Source organism: Perna viridis, chromosome 12 (assembly GCF_037379345.1).
Source record: "Perna viridis isolate PV_CMFRI_1.1 ecotype Kerala chromosome 12, ASM3737934v1, whole genome shotgun sequence".
NCBI classification, from domain to species: domain Eukaryota; kingdom Metazoa; phylum Mollusca; class Bivalvia; order Mytilida; family Mytilidae; genus Perna; species Perna viridis.
The window spans coordinates 5077232-5102240 of NC_142456.1; the positions used below are offsets into that span (position 1 = coordinate 5077232).

The 25009-nt window shown below is 33.6% G+C and overlaps 1 long non-coding RNA gene across 1 annotated transcript; it reads right to left on the bottom strand.

Moving 5' to 3' along the window:
• Positions 1 to 2475: 2475 nt before the first annotated feature.
• On the bottom strand, positions 2476 to 22201 carry LOC148600950 (uncharacterized). The gene is made up of 2 exons (XR_015917245.1): positions 17163 to 22201; positions 2476 to 2805 (listed from the first exon to the last, which is right to left on the bottom strand). It is a non-coding gene; the product is annotated as an uncharacterized LOC148600950 (long non-coding RNA).
• Between the last annotated feature and the right edge of the window lie 2808 nt (positions 22202 to 25009).

A 25009-nucleotide genomic window follows, 5' to 3' on the forward strand; every position in this document is an offset into this window, starting at 1 on the left:
GTGTTTATGATCTTGTTTCCGAGATATAAGACATTGAAAATTTAACGGGAAAACGGACTCCTCTTGATTTTTCCTTGAAATGCATTAGCACGCTTTCAACCTTCTTTAAACCATAAAAAAAAATAACTAGAATTTGAAAATATTTTGTCACATGAATCAGAACGATGTATTTAATGACATGAGAGAAAAAGCACAGGGTCAATGGACAAGAACAAAATTAAAGCATTTATTGGGGTAAAACCCGGTGATCCCGAAAATCTGACCAAGAAAAATCCAAAATGGGACAAGCGGACGTCCTTAATTCCAAACACTGGTACTGTATTGGGCAAAGGCCATTTTTATCACGGTTTTGTTCTCTGACTTTTATCATCGCTTGTACCCTCTATTAGTTCGGAGGGATTATTTTTTTTTTAATTAAAGATCGACATTCATGTAGTTTGTGGTTTTCCGAAAGGATGCTGATAAATTCATATCTTCCTGTTGTTTTGTTCACGCATAATTTGTAATTGAATAAAAACAAGTCTTCCTGTTTTAATTATGGCGCACTTACTCTGCCTTAGACTTGTGTACCAAAGAAGTCGAGTTAATATATTTCAACAGGCCACTTAAAAAGTCGTTTTCAAGAACAAAGAAGTGATATTCAATTTTACTCAAAAAACGACTAACTACATGTTGCTAAGAATATACTTGTCGATTGCAGTTTACAAGAGTCCACAAAGATGTTTCTTTGAATTCCACAATAACCGATAAATTCATTTGTAACCTCGAGTTCGTTGACATGAAATATTAAACGTAATTACACAACCATGTCCATTTAAATCTCGATCTCATTGTCAGCTCGTGTGTTTGTGACCTGTTGTGTTCGTAATGTGTTTTTCCAGCTGTCAAGACCCATTTGTACGTAATACGTATTTAATACATAACTCGAAAGTACATGTACAGATTATTTGTCCCCTTTGAGTTTTTTCACAAACTATGTAATGTATACATTTTGTATAAATCACCATTGTTAAAACTAAAAAAAAGAACGCAGAATCTACAATGACGCAGCATTTTTAATAAACAGATGAATCTCATGCTTTGATCTTGTTTGCTCATGTTTTTTAGTGTTTTTGTTGAAACTCAATGTTCGATGTCTTTTTTCCCTTTTATTTTCAAATTGGTAAAAATTCATTTCTCTCTTGTCAACGTTTACTCCAATTATACTCACTAGACATTTATTCATTGCCATGAATTTTTAATTCAAAATATGTGTCGGATTCGAAATATCAAAACACGCATTATGAAATTTTAACATACTGGTATGGGAACATTTATATCAAAATAATAAAAAGACATGTTTTTTTTATTATTAAAATAACACAAAAGAACATTGATTAATGCACGGAATCATTTTCGAAAATCGTGTCCTACATACCAGTAACAATAAATTGAACTTCATGACATATAACATTGTACGCCGTATGTCAACTGGATGATGTCTACTAGGCCAAGCTGGGTTTGGGCACAATATAAAATATGCAATAATATGTATTTATATACAGGTTAGTATATAATAGTGGGTCCCTTCTGTTTGACTGATTTTTGGTATTTTACTGTAAAATGCAATTGCTTTGTTGGTAATTCTTTTTTTGGTCGCTATTACGAACTGGCTACATATGTATGGAACACAACATATTTTACAGAAACTCGTTTCTTTTGTAGAAATTGAAGCTTTGCAAACCAATTTATATGCTTGTGTGTTTTCGATAGAAAATATTTCATAGAAGTTCATCATTTTGGAAGAAATTGCTATCATAATGATACAACTGCAAAATTTGGCACAAATCTAAGAAGCCAGTGAACTCTGTAGGTTTGACCATAATTGCTTTATGGTATGTGGATATATAACCGATTCTTCTTATCTTTCGGTTGTCCTTATTTTGTAAAGATGACGTTAGATGTATATGTATGTATAGTTTTGAATTTCAATTCAAATAATATAACACTAATCAGCGAACTGATGACGAGATTACTTAGATCTTTAATGTTTGCGATATTTTTTTTAAAGATCAGATTATCTAAAGAAATTTTCATATTTCTAAAACAATTAAAATACTGGTGTATTATTTTTTTTCATTCGTAAATGCAGCATTAAAAAATACATTCTTTCTATCTTCCCGCCTTTTTTTTTATCATTTTTTGTGGCTTGCCTTGCCTTGAAAATTCTGCCTTTTCAAACTTTTGTTTTGCATGTAGATATTGGTAAATTGTTTAAGTATCTGTTTCCGTGTCGATGAAGTGCACTCTTTAATCATTTGTGTTACTCACGGATATGACATTTCCCTTGTTTGCTTTTGTTGTAAATTTCCGATTTACATATCTACGTAATATCAATAAAACTATGATACAAAGGAAACATAAGCAAGCTTATTTTGTATGTCCTTGAACTAAATCTAAATTAATGCGGATTCGCTTTCAAACAAAGCAATAAAGTTATAAAAAACAAATATTTTAATTTTTTGTTAATTACAAAATAAAAACAGTATAGTAAGAAATATAAAAAAATACTATACGGACAGAGTTGCCTTAAAATCCCATACAATCCTTATAGAAGTCAGAAAGGAGGGTGTGTTCGATTGCATCAAAATATGCGTAATCCAATCAAGGTAGGCTATTCAAATCCCAATCAAAATATACACTAATTTTTTAAGGTTCCAAAAATAGAAATCGAATAGATTGTTAAATATCACAGATAAGAACGTCAATTTATATAATTTTCCACCAGTGCTGTAGAGTTATGCAGATTCAAGGATTGCAGTTGATCTGAAAAGAGAAAAAAAAGGAAAGATGATAATACTACCATAAAGAAATTTAATATCTCTTCCATTGACCTCGCGATCTATCGTAACTTTCTAAAAGAAAAATTGCAAGTACATATTTCCTTAAGCCAGGTTCAGCTTGAAAGACATTCTTTTTTATATTGAAGATCATAGGGCTTTTTGAAACCAATAATAAAGCTCTCATCTGGAATCGTAAAATTTAACTGTACTTACAAATTCTCCATTTAATCAATTTAAACACACATATTTTCATATTTTCTTTATTGTGAAACTTGTTCAGTGTCAACCTTCAATATTGAAATTTCTGGTTGACCCAAAAGTTATTTTTAATCATTGTAGGATGCAAATGACTATTTAGGGTTTTCGAAACTCTATTGTTTATAATCTTTTACAAAAGTACTTGTACATGTATAGTCATTTAATTTATCACTACATGATGTGTAGTACAAATGTGTACATACCACCAATGTGTACATACCACCAATGTTCAACGAACAGCAAGCATGAGAAGTCCTTAAATACAATTTGTCTGAGGTTCATGTGACATTACAATGCTACACATGTACATGTATATAGTACATATGTGTGTCATTAATTTACCCACTACTTACACTACAGTAATCTAACACACATTGTGTCTTAAAAGATTAACCTATTTATAGCAAAAGTTCCCTATTCCTTCTTCAATAAACAAGGAACAAATATTGAGTTGTCTTCAATATTGGTTAAAGTACTAGTCACTCGTAATAGAAACTCTTCGATATAACTTACAAAATGGCTACATACACATAACGTCATTTTTTTCGCTTAAGACTCTAAACAGAATCTATAGTTATCATTTTTTGGTCATATTGAATCATTTGTGACATCTTACAATTATCAGTTACTCGTATCATTGTTTACTTTCCACGGATATTTTATGTCAAATCAATTTTCACTGGTGCTTCGCACCCGGAGAAGCAACCAATCGGAATTGGCTGGGCGATACCCGCTAAATGTGAATGAGTGATGTCAGGGGTTTGAAGGAGCGAGGGCGGACTCAAAAGCCTGACTTGGGAGGATGACGGTGCTGGGAAACCCGCCACAAAAACGATACCGGCTTTTTCGGTCTACATATTCCATATAATTACGTAACAATCGTCATTTCTGTATTTAGATCTGTATTTTTGAGAAAGCCATGCATTCATCTCCCGCTTAAATCAACTAAATTAAAAACGATAAATTTTGCATCTAAATATTTTTTTATATAAAAAGTTCAACAATGCACCGAATGACAAACTGAGACTGGTTATGTGATTTGTAACAGCTTCTGTATAAACAATAAATGTGAAGTTGGTAGGATATTGACATACAAGAATCAAAACCAGCCTAATTTTTATAAAGAGTGCTACTTAAATCTCAAGGTTAGAAACCTTAAACCGATCAAGTGTCCATGCAGCCACTAAAACATATTTACGGAGGGTTTAAACCTGAAAACCAAACAATTTACATATTGACGATATTTGTCATATTTGTATTAATGACCTACTAACAGTTCAACGACCTCTAAATCGTTAATATTCCATTTATTTTATATCATAGTAGCAAAGGCCTAAAAACCGGAAGTAGTTTAATTGTCAAACAACATGTTTGTGTATGTAGTCTTACACAGCGACCAGAGCAGCTCTGTTGTTCATTCAAAATAAAAACAAAACAAAACTAAACAAAAATAAAAACAAAGTTGAAAATGAAAAAAAAAAAAATAATAATAAACGTCATGTGCTTAATTCGTCATCAAACGACGGAAGAAAACTTTCGTTTTAACATACATGCCTTTATCCAATATAGTACTATCGAAACGCTTTGTTCTTATTTGGCTGAAATATTATATAATTTGTATTGTTCATTTTGTTTTGTTAGCTATTGTTTTCTAAGACTTGATATTTGTTTCTGATAGTTAAAGAAAATACCCACTACAAACTGACTGACAGTTGTGCAGGGCATGTTAAAATTTATGAAGTTTTTGATAGAAGCGTTTACTTTAAGATTTTTGTAAGAAATAAACAACAAAATCGTTGATCTTAAAAAACAAGCCTAATACTGAAATAAAATAAAAGTAAATACCTTTTTGTTGACTTACAGTACATAAAGTTTGCATTTTCGAACACTGAACGTTTGCTCAAAGTATGTTTATATTGAATACAACAAGGTACTGTAAACAAAGGTTTTTCGCAAGTTCTTTTTTGTTTTCGCCTTTTAATTGCTCAACTAAACCATCCCAAAATTAGATACATTCACAATTATAGTAGTAAAACAGGTGTAACTTGGTGCGTCAAACTATACTAAATATCCTACCAACTTTCATGACTTGCCATGTCTTCAATGTCGCCAAAAAGTCACTGAACGTAATTGGATGTTTTAAAAATACAATGTATCCCCAAAATTTACCCTCTACCAATGCGTTGACTAGCAACCTAAATACTTTGTAATATCAAACATATACTAGTATTGCATATGAGTTACCAGTACATATTGAGTAACGTTCATTGAAAGTGTGCTTTTCATTTATAAATAGGTAAACTTGATCACTGCTTGCCTACACAAGGATGTTTTCTATGTTTCCCTTGACAACCAGCTAGTCTTTGTTTGATTTTGTTAACAGTCCGATAAACGTAAAAATTTATATTTGAGGTCATGAAGATTGGCTTTATTTATAAATACAATGAAGATCAAATCAAGTTTTATTGGTTTAAAGGACTTGATTAGGTTTCTTAACTGATATGTCTCTATGACAAAAAACTAACCCGTCCAAACATGTCCCGGGCCTTAATACGAGAAGTGTTCGGCACAATTGATCAACTCGGTTATGAGCATTGAGGCTTAATAAGTAAATGATCATCTATACCACAAAAAAGTTATCTCAGCAAACCTACAAGTATGTACTGAATACGTTTATGTAAGTTTTTATAAGAATCGGGCAAAATGGAGAAAATCAGAAACATGTATGTCAAAACCCCACCGATCTGACGATACATTTTTCTCTATATTTGAAATGACAATTATTTGATCTCTGCACCACAATATTTGCTTAGAAAATATTCAATAGAATGTAAGAAAAATGAGGATTTTGACAGAGTTATCTGCCCTTGAAATGTTCATTTTTCGTGCATTCAATGAAATTATACCAGTCCTCAATTTTCTAAATGATATGGAAAATTTTGTCTTTTATTCTTGATTCTGATGGTGCAAATAGTCAAATCAACTGCCTGTTTCTTACAGACAGAGACTGACGCTTAATACACTAAATCGTTGTTCAAAAGTTTATAAAAATGAAAACTTATGCAAATAACGTGTTTCAAGCAGCATAAAATCAAATATATAGGAAGTCCAACAAGTAAGTATCCATGATAGTGTTTCAGAATACAAAATAACTAGGTTATGGCTTTATTTCTACGTTCAAGTTTGTCTTATCTATGTGGCGGTTCGAGGGTTCTAAATAATCGGAAATTGAATCGGTATCGGATACGTTTACGTTAATAAAATCAAAGACTGAAGTGTTAAAAGTCGCTAATCGTCAAATATTCACTGTCACTGATTTTGGCTTCCTTTCAACATCCTAAATGATACGAATGCGACATGCTCTAAAATCGGGTGACTACCGCTAAAATCTTGGTTCCCTTGATATGATTGCGTACTCTTTCGTAACCGTGATGACCCGAATGACTTTGTATAGATATCGGGCTCCTGATAATATATATGACTTTTTATAGTCGATCCCGTGTTTGAATCGGAAACTGGGTAATATTATATAAATTCAATGCTAAACGATCGGTGTATCTTTTAATGTAAACTTCCCGTTCTAATACAAGCAAAACACACATAGACATGTGTATGGTATATTTTGAAAGAGGTACGTTGTAGCGCTCTGTCGGTCGTTTTTGACATTGACCAGAGAACCAGTTTAGGAACCAGATTAAGCAACTGGCAATGAATATTCATAAATATCGGGGCGTGCTAATGTGCTTATATATAGTCTTGTAACTAGCCCCAGTACCTGAATCGGAACCTGTGTCAACAACAAGCTTACTCTTATTATTCAAACAAAAATACACGATTACGTACGTGAACTCGCACATAATAGACTGAGTTCTCAGATTTGTGCTTATTTTCTATTCCGTCCGTCCTTAAATCAAACTCAACGGTTTCAATTACTCTGAGGCTAATCTTGACGCACTTTTTATCATAGACAAATTTCATACCGAATGGTGCAAATAGTCCTTTTTCATATTCCCGACTTTAGCTTCATTTTTAAGATTTTAACCAAAGAGGGGTAACTTTCTACAAATTTGTCATCCGACATATTGGTTTACTGTCAAATTGGAAATGCAATGGAAAACAATAGACTTCAAATTAAAATACTCAATTTACTAAAGCCGCGGTAAGTACTTGGTTACTTTTAAATCATTCCGGTACTTACCGAAGTGATAATAGTAATTCAAGTTTCTAAGAAAAATGTTTACTGTGTCCCTTTCCCCAGTGAGACCGGCAACCAGGTGGTTGTGTGCTGGTGAGTTACGTCATTTTGAAAAAGTTGCTAAAATGGCTTGCATTCCGTGAATATGAAAAACGATCATTGACACATTTTGTCGAGTAGTCACTACTTTCAATTTAGGACAAAGGTAAATCCACTTACTGGTATTATGTAACTTTTTATGCATTTTTTTTTGCCTTTCGATTAGAAACTGCCGACATTTTTTCACATTTTACAATCTTCCCTCTACTACGCTTTAGACAATCTTTCCTCTTCTACGAAATAGGCAATTTACTCTTGCAAAAATGTTTAAGCTTTTTGTAGTGAAGAGATTAAATTTTAATGAATGATTCTAGATTTGACATGTGCCAGACAATTAGGTTATATTAAAAAAGTATGTGTCTACGCATACATTAATTCAATAAGTTTTATTTTAGAAGAAAAAACTCAAAGTAAGATTTCCCTCTAATTCTTGTGTTTTCCTCACATCTTCAACTTCAAGTGATGTTTTGTCAAAGGTTGAGATAACAAAAAGTTCGAAGGAATCTCAAATTGAGATTTCGTATGAAACTGGGCCCAAATTAATTTAAAATTTTAGTATTTCAAGGCAGCCTTTAACTTCTAGATTTCAGAGTTTCTAAATCATGATTATTTTGATATTCCTAGGTTAAATGTACCTGAAAGTCAACCTATTCCCTTGCCATTGCTTGACCAGAATTATTCCAGTCGACTTCATTTGCTTCTTGTACTAATGTGCAGATTGGACACAACGCCTTAAAGATAAAGTCATTACAGCAGCTTCCCTCTATTCCACTCTGTTCACGAACCATGCCTCTAACTTTTATACATGCCCAGATATTTAAAATAGGCACGTACATAGCCAGAGCACATTGAATACAACTTCCGGCTCCAATTTTTTCTGCAGTTTTACCGAAAACGAAACAGGGTACAAAATATGCAAAAACGCAGGTTTTCATATCACTAAAGCAACCGAATAATCCATTTTTCCACTCTCCCATTTTACTTTTTATGCCAATTTCCTGCTGATTACACTGAAACAGATTGAATCGAATTTAAATCCGGGACAGGCTCTGTTTCAAGCCTTTTATATTGGTGCAAACCCCTTCGGAAATGACGTGTTATCAATGATCACTTTAAAGCCTAACCCATCACCTCTTTACTTGCTTAGCAGTATATATTTATATATAAATTTTCCAGTTATATTCAAGTTAACTGTAAATATGTCGAGTATTTTATCTCGTGTGGTAATTATAAACAATTACTATCTTTAAAATGGATAGCCGACGCAGTAAATGTTTTTCCTTTTACTTATAATTTTCTACATTTCATTTAGGAAATAACACATGGCACACAATTTTAATTTTCGATACAGTTTTTTTCGAACGCCACTAAGTTAACAGTGTTTGGCCAATTGGGAAACAAAATTGCGATCAGGTGACTTGCGTTTCCATGGAAGAGTATGGGGATGGGAAATTGGTCGAGAGTATAGGTATGAGGAATAGGATAGGGACTATGAAAATAATATTAAGACCGGGATAAGGGATGGAGACAACGGGAAATTGGAAAAGAGTGGAGTCTACCCCCAAAAATGACGTGCAAATTCAAACTTGTCTGGCTGGAAATTGATTTTTAAAAATGTTTCATTTTATTATCATCTATTACATACATGCGCATTAATAATAAATAAAACTGCGATAGGTAATCGGTTCTTCATTGTTTTTCGTGATATCCCCGATAAACATTTCACGTTAAAAAAAAAATTACTCGACCAATAAAATGTACTTTCGTTCGGGATTGTCTATGCTCGAAAAAGGTGTTGCAATGATGAAAAGATCGGAACAGTGAAATTGTAAACTCATAGGACAGAGTATATTTCTTGCGTAGAGAGACTTACAAATTCATTTCTTTTCCTCTGCCCTCGTATAACATAGCATATATTGCACCCTTTTATTCTATGGTACTTTATTTTTTGTAATAAGATTTCATACATTTAGACACATTTACGTTACTAAATCTATTTTTCTAAATTTATCATCAATTCCTACGCCACTGCAAAATGAAAGTCAATCAACTGTTAATAGGAAGCAGAAATCTAGGTTTTACAGGGGGAAATAACTCTCCAACTCGACATACTGGTTTACTGTCCGATTGGAGCAAATGACAAAAGTAGACTTCAAATTCAAATATTTGATTTATTGAAGCTGTGGTAGGTACTTGGATACTTTTTAAGAAAAATTGTTTCAAACCATTTAGATACTTACCGAAGTGAAAATAGTTTAATTTTCTAAGAAAAATGTTTACTGTTCTTCCTTTCCCCAATAATACTGCCAACCACGTTGTCGTGAGCTGGTGGGTTACGTATATACAAAATGTATAACATATAACTGAAATACCTGCTAAAATGGCTTGCATTCCATAAATATGAAAAAGGGTTATTGAGTAAAGCACAAGTTAACTCTTATAAAAGCATTCATGAAACGAGGTCTTGTCTTGTGAATGTAGTTTTAATTATGCAAGGCAATTCTTTTGTGAAAAAAACGCGACATTTTTTCTATATGCACAATCTTCTGTGAGTCTTATGTAGCATATGTAGATTGAAAAATGCATCATTTGTTCGGTGACTTTTCTATACCATGAATCACATTACTATTTGCAGAGTCTGCAATTAATGTGGACTGGTTCTTAAATACATTTGAATCTATTTTAGATCCTCTTTTTTATACATAATGGTTTGCTTATTATTTTGTTATCTTGGAAACCAAGACTTACCCAACGCAATAATGAAATTAAAATATGAATTATTTACATGTTTCTTCTATAACGGAATTTCGGACAACGTTCAAATATATTCCTCAGTGCTTAATATTAAATACTGTAGATATTTTGTCATAGTATTTGGAAATGTCAGGTTCATACAGTGATGTATATTGATGGAAGTATCTAATATTTAAAGGCTTTTGAATTATTCATTCATCATTCTGTGAAACACCCGGAGGGAATATAAACCAAAGAAAAGCAGTGAAGTTTATTATGATTCATTTTTTCTAATAGAAATTGAAATTAATACGAAACTTAAGTGAACTCATTTGATCTAAATATGATTTTTGTTCACTGTTGGGAAAGGAACACTTATATTTGTGTTTCTGAACAGGACACTTGGCTCGTATACAAATGTACTAAGCGAGTATCATTAACTTTTTAGAACATGTAACCATCCAATTTCGTAAAATACATGTACATCCGAACTGTGAATAATAGAAAATACATGTGTACCTCTAACTGATTTATTCTCTAGCCATCAGCTGTCCGGGAACATCCCATTCGACCTCAGTTGCTTCTTGTATCAAAGCACACAGACCACAGAACCACCATATCAACAAGTCATTGCAACAACTTCCTTCAATGCCCCTTTTCTCTCGAATCAGTCCTCTAACTTTTGTCACTGCCCAAATATTCAAACCGGGCACGTATAGAGCTAGCGCGCAAGCAATACAACTTCCAGCGCCAACTTTCTCTGCATTTTTGCCAAACACATAACATGGCACGAAATATGTGATGACACAGGTTTTAATATCACCGAAACATCCAAACAGCCCATTCTTCCATTCACCCATTTTTGAATTTGATTTTTTTAAATGTTTTAAATGTTTTTATATTAGAACTTCAAAATCTAGTGGGTCCAAAATGACAAAGCCCGACATTTTTATACCCTCGGTATAAAGGCATTTCATTGGCTATCAACATGAAATCCAAAGAGCAATCATTAACGATTTAGTAATTCAATACTTGTTTTAACCAATAATCATTTGCTATTATTGAAAGGCAAAATCTACACACTAACCTTGGCACTAAGGTAAATATACAGTGTATGGTTCGTGAACATATTGTCCTGCATTTAAAACGAGGTTTAACAAGGGCATAAACACGAACTAGTCTCTAAACATCTCTCAGATTAGAACTTTTCCCTTTGTTATGTTGGGCGATTGTCATTGCAGTTATATGATATTATTTGAAATGGACTGTTAGACGAAGATCTAAATTAGGCCTGTGTGATATCGTAAAATAGTTCGGGGGTCCGGGGCTAGACCCCACGCCTAACTGTGTGTTGGAAATTGTTTATTTTTTTGTGAGTGCAAAGTTTTGACAAAAATGAGCACCATAGCCCGAACCACCTCTCTAACTTTCTTGATCTACTGACCATATCCATTCCAAACACACGGTTTGACTAATACAATAATGATTTTTATCACAAATGCATTCAAATCGGACTATGGTTGCTAGAACACTAGAGGATCAGTCTTATATTTCGTAATTATTTTCATGATTCAGCACATCAAAAGATTAAGCGTAAATATTTTTTTCTTGCACTAAAAATTATAAGGACTATATAGCAAAATGTTATCTCTTATACCCATACATAAAAAGAACAAAATAACCCTATTGAAATAATATATTATTGAATTAATAGAATCTGCAAAATGTAGGAGACTCAAAATTCAAGACAAATGCAGAATATTTATAATGTACAAGTGGCGAATATTAAACCATTTTGAAGTGTGAAAGTTTAAGGTGAAGTATCTTCCTTAGCTTTAAGTCGCATGATTAAACGAAAACAAAGATGCAAGCTGGGTATCACTTTCACCGAAGCAAGTAAATTAAAAATAAGAGTTCCGGCCCACTTAACAGAGGAATATATATCCAAGTCACATCGTGGAAGTAGATCATTCAGGTAAAACACCTGTCATTTTAAATTTTGACAGGGTTTCAAGTTATCTTTAAATTTAAATATTGTTACCTTAGAGACACTCAAGGCATCTTGTTAAATTTGAATTAATAACCGTAATATATTGTAGATAGGGTTAATATCAATTAAGTTGACCTTTACAGATTAAAGGGAAATGTTTGAAGATGACACGGATGCTGATCCAAAATCTACTAAAAGGGAGGGGGGCTATATAAAATGTATTAAAAGAGGGGACTACAGCTACTATGATTTTCTCATTTTTGTCCATAATTCGCACAAAATTAACATTTTTTTTCCATAAAAGCGGAATTTCAGCCACCTCTCCCGAACCAACCGCCCGCACCCCCAGTTCCGATAGTTGCGACATCACCAGTAGCGGCACGTCACGTAATAAGACTTTCGTGATAATAAGAATTACTTTTCAGTAAACACAGAGTCAACTCTCAGCCAATATTTAACTTCTAACATACCAGAAGCAGCTTAAAATATTGACTCGTTGTGAATAAATATTAATGTTTTACAAATTTTAAAAGGCACCTGATTAAAAAGATGTATATGATAATTTGTATAATTGATTGTGATTCAAAACCTTCAAATGGTGGTTATTGTAAATATTTAAAAAGATAAAGACTTTTCATTGACATTTTGTGGAAGTTTTCAAACAATGGTACAATAGGTTTTTAAGAGCGTGGACATTAGCGCTTTAAGCACCATTCTACATAATAATCAGGTAATGGGGGGAGGGCATCATTGTTCTCAATTTAGTCTATTTTTGTCTCAAATATATTCAATGAATGTAGAAAATAACTGTAAAGCTATTTAAATTTATTCGGAAGTATCTGTGATGTAGACATTTTCTGACTGCTTACAAATAGACGTAGGCAAAAGTGCGGGAATATTCCACACCGTTTTTCCATAGCGCGTTTTAACTAACTTTGACCTTTCAATATCTTAAAAAGGCAAACATTATAAACACTTTGATGGTTATTTCTTGAGTTTATGAGGTATAAATACTTTAATGATGCATTAAAATCTCTGCATTTTTTTCTTCTTCATGTGCAACACCTAATAAACATTTCGCCTGATTCTTAAACAGAGCAGTACTTTTAACTGTTTAATATTCTTCCAATTGATTAAAGTGAAAAAAAAACATCTACATGTATATATCTCTTGGGCAAAATTGTTTTCGGCTGGAAACTTCAAACTGCCTCAAAGAAAACATTTTTAAAATTTGATTGTATAAAAATGAAATAATTTCCCCTCAAAATTCAATAAATGAACCAGTTAAAACGTAGAGTTGAAACAGAATCTGAATGGTTTGTTCATGGTCGTACTCAAATAGAGTCACAGCCATTGGATTGCCGCTTATTATCATTAATACAGTCCCTCGTTCAGTTCTCAGATCTAAGCCCACCATGTTCGAACAATCTGAAATTATGATATATTTTTTTGGTTTTTACGAGCTGATACATTAATAAAACTTTTAAGGGAGAAAAGTATAGTGCCAAATGAACCTGCTACTAGTATACTAGTATACATGTATATGTTTGTGACTAAAGCTATCTCGATTAGACAGCACATCTAAATAGACAAAATAGGAATAAAGACAATAAGTTATATTTTTCCTTAGATTAAAAATTTAAAAAAAAATATTAAAAAAAAACTTTTTGATAAATACAACAAGTACATTAAATGGCAAATAATAATTAAAGCAAATAATCGATGAAAAAATTCGATCCGAAACATTGCACTTGACTACATTGGGATGTTTACCGCGTTGCTATTGGAAACAGTGTTGTTTACTAGGCTAGGCTAATAATTTTGAAGTTTCAGGATACTTCAATCGCTGGGAAAAATCGAACTGTTTATTTAGTTTATCAAACTCTTATTTTATTACCTATAAACTTAATAAATTTATGTTGACACTCCATGTAGAGCTTAGCCATCTTTATAACTGACATGAAACCATTAAAGGCGGTTTATTGGAAAACTGGTTTGGCAACGCTGTTTTTACGTTTTCTGACAATGAATGTGTTATGCAGCATTACTTGTTTAATCGTCAAATCATAGGTTTATAGTGAAACGCAGTATGAGTGTAAAGAAAAACGTGTATATATATATGTCATATTAGCTACATAATGGAAGAAGAAATCTCGAAAATGACAACTTAAAATTTGTAAACCAGCAAGTAACACATAGTAATAATACAAAAAAATGCATGTACTTGTATAACTTCCCCTAGTCACGAACAGGTACCCCCCAGTGAATATTGTTACAAATTTTCATAACTTCCGAAAAAAGAAAATCAAAATACATCTGTAAAATCTACTTCTGTATCAGCTTAACCAAGTACATACATGTTATTTTATAGAATAGTAATTGGTTACACAATATACATGTATTTATCTTACTGTCCTATATCCTAATGCAAAATCTTATGAAAATGTAAAACGTGTACATGAATTATCCATCATGACCTATGACACAACACACGCCGGTTCAACCTGAGAGATGAACTATATCAATATCTTATTAAATGATAACTTTCTGTTATCACGACAGAACATAGCCTTTTCGAAGCTTGAATACCCATTTAAGCAACGAAGTTTAAAGTTTAAACCTAACCTCGTATTATGAAAATTTGTAAATCGAACAACTTGACCTTTGAAAGATTGAACATAGTAAAATAAATAATCAAGTAAGTTTAATGTAAATATTTGAAGATGTGTTCGTAAAACTGATAAATAAGTTTGTCCATTATCAAATCGAAATGTAAGGCAAAGTATATATTGGTGGTTCAATTTAAGTTTTAGCTTCATACCAAATGAATAAATATAGACAAAGCCAGAAACAGTTTCAGGCAAACAAACTGTATTTACATTGAAACACAATTAAAACCCTGATCAAAAGTAGTCCTCACCTTTTAAGGATCTCGTAACCCGAGTATCAAAATTATGAACCAAAACGAAAAACAGAAAAGAAAAGAAGCAAAGAAAAGACAAACATTTACCTTCGTCCTTCCTCATTCTCGTACCATTTCCTGTCCCCCTTGGTCCCAGCCTATTTCTTGGGCTTCTTGAACCAAGGCACATATACCACAAAGCCACCAGATAACGAGGTCCATAAAACAACTGCCCTCTATTCCCTTTGCTTCACGAATCTTTCCTCTGATTTTTGTGGCTGCATAGAAATTTAGGAAGGGAACCATGATGGCCAACCCGCACATGACACAACTTTCACCTACTCTTTCAGCATTTTTACCAAACACGAAACACGGCACAAAGTATGCAATAATGCATGTTTTACAATCGTTGAAACATCCAAACAGACCATTTTGCCATTCACCCATCTTGTTTAAGAGATGTTGGTAATTTTGTTATCGAACGGTGGGTTGGTAAACTTAAAGATGTCGAATACAAATGCTCTAATATATGAAATATGTTTTAATGGAGAGAAATTTCATTGGACGATTGAAAGAAATAATTGAGTTTCTTTACATCCTCAATCAAGCATTCTAGATCGTTCAAGCGCTGCACGACAAACGTCACTACAGTAGATTTCATTTGGGATAGGTATGCTAAATATCTCGAGCTCACTTTTAAATGAAAATGCCACTTTTTATTAAGTATATTGACTTTAACAACAGGCACAGCAATCAATGCATTTGTGATTTGTCAATAGTTATTGTTCGCTTCCTTTCTTTAAACGTAGGAATAGTTGTAAAGATTATGATTAAGAAAACATGGATCAATGGAAATTATTTTGTGCGTTCCTAATTTCACGACGATAATGGGAGCGTATTGGGGTGCATATTTTATAGAGAGAGCAAGTTCCTGTGCTCACATGTCACGTGTAAAATACTCACGCAGTTGTGAAAAAAAACTCAGTTTAATTAATAGAAAACTTTGTAGATCAATGAAATGCATCAATGTATTCTACGATAATCATTTATAAGTCGAAAATATCACTCGTGACTATTTGGGTGTTATTCAACCCCCTTATGACATATAGTACGTCATGGATTACATAAATTAATCATGAAAGCCAAATATATATTTCTCAATATCTTATACTTATGTTTCCAGGAATTATCGTACGTTTTGACACATTAATACCGGATCCACATTTCAACAAGACAAAAAAATAGGATAGGTAGTAGGGAAATTATTTCATTTTTCACAACATTTATTATGGAGTTAATCGGGAAACAATCTGAACTTTAACAGCGTTTGGGCCAAAATGACCATAAAATGTAAAGAATAGACACACAAAACTATGGTAGATAGGGTAGCAGGAAACAATAATAAATGTTATATTTTCTTCCATTATCCTTTAGTTACTACAACAACAACTATCATAATCATACGTGTATAATATATAATTACATTGTGCTTTTCTCGGGCACTGAACTGACCTCTTAGGTCGTCGTCACGCCTAGGCCAGGTTGATAAATCGTAAACAAATAACAACAATTAAATGGGTCACTCCCATGATAATGTCGTCTCGCATTCCATCAGTATGGATGACCGCATTAAATTTACTGCAAAAACCGGTTTATCATTCATTGTATTTTCTAAATAAATTAAAATGTGTACGCTCCGGTTACTTGTAATATGTGATAAGGGTGTCCAATTTCTTTGACTAAAATCGCGCTAAGTATAAATGCATTACTTTAGAAAGCAATCAATCTTATAGATGATAGTTTCATACAAGGAGTCGTCCAAAATTGAACGATTATCCAAGTAGACACGTTTTAAACAAGCAACACTTTGCTTAATGTTCAGTTTTGTAACTATATAAATTTATTGATAGAAAATAATTTGATTCATAAAAATCATACCACTGCACATGCATCTTTAGAAACTAAATGAAGCCATGGTTACTGCATTTTGATCAGTTTTTAAAATGCTAAGAAGTTTCATGTTTATAGCTAAGAAGTGAATAAAGAGAAAGAAGCAACTAATGACGCTCGCAGAAATCGAGAAGCTATTATGAGCTTCGCAACAAATGTCAGTTATATATTTGTATCTCCTCTCTTCACAGCTTGAATTAGTTGAATCTTTACCTTTCTGTGTCTACTCTCTAGCCATGAGCTGACCTCCCTGGTCCCAGCCAACTTCCTGAGCTTCTTGGACAAGTGCACAAATACCACAACACCACCACATTATCAAGTCATTAAAGCAGCTCCCTTCGATACCTCTTTTTTCTCGAATTAATCCTCTTATTTTCGTAACAGCATACAAATTTAGAAACGGCACATATAAGGCCAGGGCACACATCAAGCAACTTTCTCCAACTCTCTCTGCATTTTTACCGAACACGTAACATGGTACGATATATGCGATGATGCATGTTTTGCAATCATCAAAGCATCCAAAAAGACCATGCTGCCATTCGCCCATATTGAGGATTAAGTAAAAATGCAAGCTCCCAAACTGTAACTAATTCAAGCCGTGGCTAGGTGTGTTATCACACGCCAACTCAGATAGTCATAAGTATATAGTTAAAAGTTTCGATATCACGTCTTTTCATTGGCGGAGAAAACTTTGATAAAAATGAAACATTCTTACATTTATATGACACGCACTTGTACCAGGTAAAATGACCCTATTGTGAGAAAAGAAATGCAAATGTGGTGAAATTGTACGCCGCATATTTCACAATGACCGATTTGTAAAATGGGATTACCCTGTAAATTTACACGGACTAGATTTTGTGCAATACGTAGATCAGGTAAAAGCTACGTTTTATCGGTTTTACCAATTTATGGTTCCTTCATGTTGCCATCGCAACGATTTTATAAAATAAAACAAATTTACCTGTTTACTGATCAATATGATAACTAATACAAGGCATGATGATTTACAGACAATGAAGCGTTTCTTTGATGTGTGTTAATGATGTTCTGTTAATGAAAGTGATATTTCGTGAGAGGCAAAAGGACCGCAATTGTCAAATCTACCGGAGTCAAATACTGCGTCCATTGGTTTTGAAATGATATGTCCATTTAATACACTCAACAACTGTTTTTTATAGTCTCCCTAATTTAAAAAAAGGAGTTTCGCCGGGCGAAGCGTGATACGACCGCAGTGGTCAAACCAAGAACAGTTGGAGCAAATGTGGACACTTATTAGTATTAGTTTTTTTACAAATTCATTATGGACACAACAACTAGTTTGGATACAATATAGCACAAAATTTGAAATTAAATTAAAAATTTACGAAATGAGAACAGAAATAAAAATGTTGATTTTTTCGGGTGTGACCCCTTTGACCACTTATTACTGGAAAACCGTAAGAGATATCTGAAATCTGATTGACCAAGGCAGTCAGAGATTTTCAAGGAATGCAATATTTTTTTTTATAAACTGGACCAAAAATTATTTTTTTTTTTTTTTTTTTTTTGGGGGGGGGGGGATATAGCCCACTTGACTGACACCATATAACATCGAAAACTGTAAGAGGTATCTGAAATATGATTGACAAATGCAGGCATTTTCATAAGGAATCCAATCACAAAATCAGACCAAAAATAAGTAAGTTAGGGAAATGCATGTATCTGATCCTTTTTGGCCACTTATTCCAGAAAAATTCAAGTTTTTAACCCCCCCCCCCAAAAAAAAAATCATTGCGAGTCTGTTCTTGTGGTATAGAATATTGTGAAACAGTATCATTCCTATGCTTTTAATGTATTTTAATAGTTATCGCAAGAAAACAAAGTGTCGACGGACGACCACGACACGAACGACAAAGACAGCGCCATACCAATATTACGACCGCATTTTTTGCGGTCGTATTAAAAAAAAACAAGCATCCTTCAGGTTTGTCACATTTAACCAGCTCCAACCATTTTATACAATTATGGCAGCTCAGTGCATTCGATATTATACAAATATAGCAGTCCAGTGTATGGCATATTATATTTTATGATACACTTTAAGGAGATATTGACCGAGGCTACTCTTTTAAGTACTCCACAAAACATCATATTGCATGCTACCATTTGTTTTTCCGCGATAAAACATTGAATTTTCTCTATAGAACTCAACACAATTTCTTACGATGTTATTTACTCGTAATTCAAAACATGAAACTTTTTTCCGACTACATATTATATATTGAAAAATTGATATTGGCCCGATTCTAATAATTTTGCCATATAATGTTTCTTTATAGTGAATGTAAACAGCCGTAGTCAGTCGTGCAATATCACCTGCTTGCCGGAATTCCTACGTGCAATATCACCTGCTTGCCTGAGTTTCTACATGTACATGTGTAAAGAGTTTCATCTCCCCAAATTGACATGAAATTACCTACGTTGACGTATCATTTTTGTGCAACCTATAGTTATCTCGGTGGATGATCACTAAGATAAATCCCGGTCGGGATATTCCGTTGATGATCTTCATCTCGCTAACATCCGAATGTCAAGAGTTTAGCTAAGCAACACCCATTTAAACATTTTACTTCCTTAAGCTTGATAGCTTTAAAGTTCTAAAGATGTCAAGGAGTTTCCAATGTGACTGCCTACGAACATCAAACGATATACATGTATCTGCCCCTGGGCGATTCAGATACAGAAATAGTCTTTTTTTATGTCACATTAGAATAGAAATAATTCATGTTAGTATGATGTTGTATTCATTTATGCACTAGTTGGCCTTTATATTCGTAGTTCATACCTCGCCATCGCTCAGTATAAAATAATCGGATATAAAGACCCAGTCCACGTGTAAACAAGAACAACACCATATTCCCAAGAATTATTTCTGAATTAAACGATATTTCAAGAGAAAGTAAAGTTTTCCCGTCCTTTAGTCATTTTGAGGTCGGGGAACTGGGATTGTTTTCTTAAAGCTATTCCAAATTATTTTAGTTACTTTATGTTCTTTGTTGTGTATGTCTGTTTTCCATGTCTGGTCTTTGTCCCTTGATTACATTCTTTTGATTAACGCTATAACCTTGGTTCCCTTGATTACTCTTCCATGTCTGGTCTTTGTCCCTGGATTACATTCTTTTGATTAACGCTATAACCTTGGTTCCCTTGATTACTCTTCCATGTCTGGTCTTTGTCCCTGGATTACATTCTTTTGATTAACGCTATAACCTTGGTCCCCTTGATTACTCTTCCATGTCTGGTCTTGGTCCCTGGATTACATTCTTTTGATTACCACTATAACCTTGGTTCCCTTGATTACTCTTCCATGTCTGGTCTTTGTCCCTGGATTACATTCTTTTGATTAACGCTATAACCTTGGTTCCCTTGATTACTCTTCCATGTCTGGTCTTTGTCCCTGGATTACATTCTTTTGATTAACGCTATAACCTTGGTTCCCTTGATTACTCTTCCATGTCTGGTCTTTGTCCCTTGATTACATTCTTTTGATTAACGCTATAACCTTGGTTCCCTTGATTACTCTTCCATGTCAGGTCTTTGTCCCTTGATTACATTCTTTTGATTAACGCTATAACCTTGGTTCCCTTGATTACTCTTCCATGTCTGGTCTTTGTCCCTGGATTACATTCTTTTGATTACTGCTATAACCTTGGTTCCCTTGATTACTCTTCCATGTCTGGTCTTTGTCCCTGGATTACATTCTTTTGATTACTGCTATAACCTTGGTTCCCTTGATTACTTTTCCATGTCTGGTCTTTGTCCCTGGATTACATTCTTTTGATTAACGCTATAACCTTGGTTCCCTTGATTACTCTTCCATGTCTGGTCTTTGTCCCTGGATTACATTCTTTTGATTACTGCTATAACCTTGGTTCCCTTGATTACTCTTCCATGTCTGGTCTTTGTCCCTGGATTACATTTTTTGATTACCGCTATAACCTTTGTTCCCTTGATTACTCTTTGATTACCGCTATAACCTTGGTTCCCTTGATTACTCTTTGATTACCGCTATAACCTTAGTTCCCTTGATTACTCTTTGATTACCGCTATAACCTTGGTTCCCTTGATTACTCTTTGATTACCGCTACAACATTGGTTCTCTTGATTACTCTTGAGCAAAACAATCATCTTTTTTTAATCAGCCATGGAAAGAAAAAAGTTATGAATCAATATTCCTCCCATTAATCAACAATGTAGATTTTCAAATAAAAATTTTAACTTTACCTGTTAATTACATACAGGTACATTGTTCATTGTTCATGTACATGTACATGTTTGTTTGGTTTAGTAGTTTGAAATGTGCTTGCAATAAATAAAAATATAAAAAATATAAGAAAAATACATTGTACATTCACAAACATATGCTTGCAAACAAATTTGAGTTAAAAATTATCCAATACTTTCCCCAGTGAAACAAGTATACAACATGGAGAGATAAATTAGAAAGTCATATTCAATAGGTAATTTTGTAAATTGATTTCGCAAACAATAAAATCTGTTAATATATACATGTTATGTCAAAACCGGAAACAACATCAACAGACACTTGCAACACGAGTAGCCATGTTCCTCCAAAATCAATCACCTACGTGCTGTACGCGGATACCAAAAAGGTTCTCCTTATTCTCGAACCATGAGTTGTCCTTCTCTATTCCACTCCACCTGTCGTGCTTCTTGGACAAGGGCACACAACCCACAGAAGCTCCAGACTATCGTGTCACTATGGCAACCTCCTTCAATGCCACTCATTTCACGAATTAATCCTCTGATTTTCGTCACAGCGAATAAATTTAGACCAGGAACAACAAAAGCAAGACTGCATAAAGCACAGCTCTCATCTACTTTTTCGGCATTTTTACCAAAAATGTAACAAGGAATAACATATGCAATAATACATGTCTTGCTATCTTCAAAACAAGAAAACAGGTCATGGTTCCACTCACCCATTTCAAATAGAACTACACAAACCTTCGGACTACTGCCAACAATCAAAAACAACGATATAAAGACCTACTGGAATAAATTGATTTGTGGCGAGTGTGAATTTAATTACGACAAGCGTCTTTTTTTCATGGCTTAATATGATACCATGACGTAAATGACGCGATGTATGAGGGGAAGTCTATGGAACGCCTAAACTGTCTAATGAGATACACATTTGTTTACGTGTTGTCAATTTTATAATACTTGCTGTGGTTTTATAATTACATGTGGTCATTTTGTATTTACGTTATGTAGGAACATCTTTACATTATGCCGTTTTGTCTTTACGTTCTGCCATTTCGTCTTTACGTTCTATTGTTTTATGATTACGTTATGTCAACATATATTTTACGTTATGTGGATTTATCTTTTTTCTTGAAAATTAGTTTTGGTGGTTTATTAATGTAGAAAATAAATTTAGTCACGCAATAACTTGTAGATTCGAATTTATGCAAATTTTTGCGGAGTCGAAATTCCCATGTTTTTTGGAATTCAAAAAATATATTCTGACTACGAAAATCGCCACAAATCATCAACAGAGTCCCAGGTGTATCAATTGTGATAATATTGAACGTACATAACAAATAAGCGATTTTTACTATAGAATAAACACTCTCGGATGACTGGATAGACTACCCAAGTATATTTCGTTCAGCATTTTTCTAATCGGCATCGGCGTTGTGACGTCTATTTTGCCTTTTACGGACTGATTTGAAATTACACCGGATCGTTGGTAGAACGTAAAGACAAAACGACATAATGTAAAGATGTTCCTACATAACGTAAATACAAAATGACCACATGTAATAATAAAACCACAGCAAGTAATATAAAATTGACAACACGTAAACAAATGTTTATCTCATCAGACAGTTTAGGCGTTCCATAGATGTCACCATAGATTATTGTAATCATGTGCTAATGATATAGAGTCAAAATTGTAGTTTCACCTGTTGCTTACATCAGATTCCATTCGCATGTAGCCGAACGCATCATTCTCACCTTGGCGTTGTCGAGTATTGAAAATTACCGACAAAAATAAAAGCAGAAAAAGTAAACGTTGATTTTGTTACTGCTCAAAATCACATTTTTCGTAAAAAGGGGGTTTTTACTTCTAAAGATAAGTACTTCAGACTCTCGCAATCTTTTCATGTGTCAGGATTGTCAATAGTATTGGTCAAACTACGTTTCCTAATACAAATAACCCAAAGAATCTATGATAACAGTGTGCGGTTATGATAAAATTGCACTGGACAATTTTTAATCGGAAGTCATGTGACTTCTCAGGCTTTTAACAATCTAATGTCGATCAAAATGACTTCCGGTTGATAACCACCTTAAAAGTGCTTCCACCGCGATAGAAATCTGGCGGATGAATATTAAAATGTATCGAATTAATTATTTCGTATAAATACATTGCCCGTTTTTACAATATACGATTGAAATTATATTTTCATGATTGATTGTCAAAGAAAAATTCCTAAAAATGTAAAGATTACACTTTGCGAAACAAAATAAAAACGAAATGAAATGAAACAATATTGTTTGGATGTGTGATTTTACTAGAGGTGAAAGTCCTAATCCCGTTATAAATAATTTTAAGTCTTTTTTTCTTTGGAAATACAGAAAGAACAAATTATCATCAGCGGATAATAAAGTTTTTAGAATACTTATAAATATCTCATAACTTCCGGGGTTCAACGCTATCGGCGCATTTAACGCAATGTAAAACTGCGGAGAAACTAGCGGTAGAGGTTTAAACGCAATGTAAAACTGCGGGGAAACTAGCGGTAGAGGTTTAAACGCAATGTAGAACTGCGGGGAAACTAGCGGTAGAGGTTTAAACGCAATGTAGAACTGCGGGGAAACTAGCGGTAGAGGTTTAAACGCAATGTAGAACTGCGGGGAAACTAGCGGTAGAGGTTTAAACGCAATGTAAAACTGCGGGGAAACTAGCGGTAGAGGTTTAAACGCAATGTAGAACTGCGGGGAAACTAGCGGTAGAGGTTTAAACGCAATGTAGGGGAAACTAGCGGTAGAGGTTTAAACGCAATGTAAAACTGCGGGGAAACTAGCGGTAGAGGTTTAAACGCAATGTAGAACTGCGGGGAAACTAGCGGTAGAGGTTAAAACGCAATGTAGAACTGCGGGGAAACTAGCAGTAGAGGTTTAAACGCAATGTAGAACTGCGGGGAAACTAGCGGTAGAGGTTTAAACGCAATGTAGAACTGCGGGGAAACTAGCAGTAGAGGTTAAAACGAAAAACACAATCATAAGTTAAATGTTCTATTGAATAGAATACACTGCAAAGGTTTCAAAACATACTACAATGTGGTATCCACAAAATGTCATTATCTGTAGTCCGAATTTCAGAAAAATAGCATACAATTTTGTAATTCAAGTTCACAACTACATATGGCTTTCCATACAAAACCAACGGAAATATTCCAATTGAAAGTCTGGCAAGTACAATACGGCGTCCGTACCTTAACTATCGGATTTCCGAACTGTCCCTTATTACAATATGTAAACCAAACTGTTTTGACAGATATGTAACCATGCAAATTTAAAGGATTATAAAATGCAGTGGATTACATATATGTTCAAATATTAACAAACATGGATAGGAAAAGGGGTATTAACTGCTCTCAAAATTTCACAATAACTCTATTTGACACAAATGGATATTATGTAAGAATTACTTAGTTCTTTTTATATACCAAAAGTGGAATGTGTTAAAATGAAATCTACTTGTACAAACAAAATACAAGCCGCCGAAAAAGTTAATTTTGTCCTTTAAATACTGTGCGACACATTATTGACTGATTGTGGTCTCAAATAATACAGGAAGGAATTCAATATTTTTCTAGTTAATTGGCGAATATATTCACCCACGTTGGTCAGTGCACATGTTTTACAGAACTGTGTGAAAGGAAACAGAAATTTTCTTGATTTTTAAACTTAACAACTATTGAACGATAGTTACTAAAGAACAACTGCAGGGATTCAAACTAGAACCATAAACGCACCCC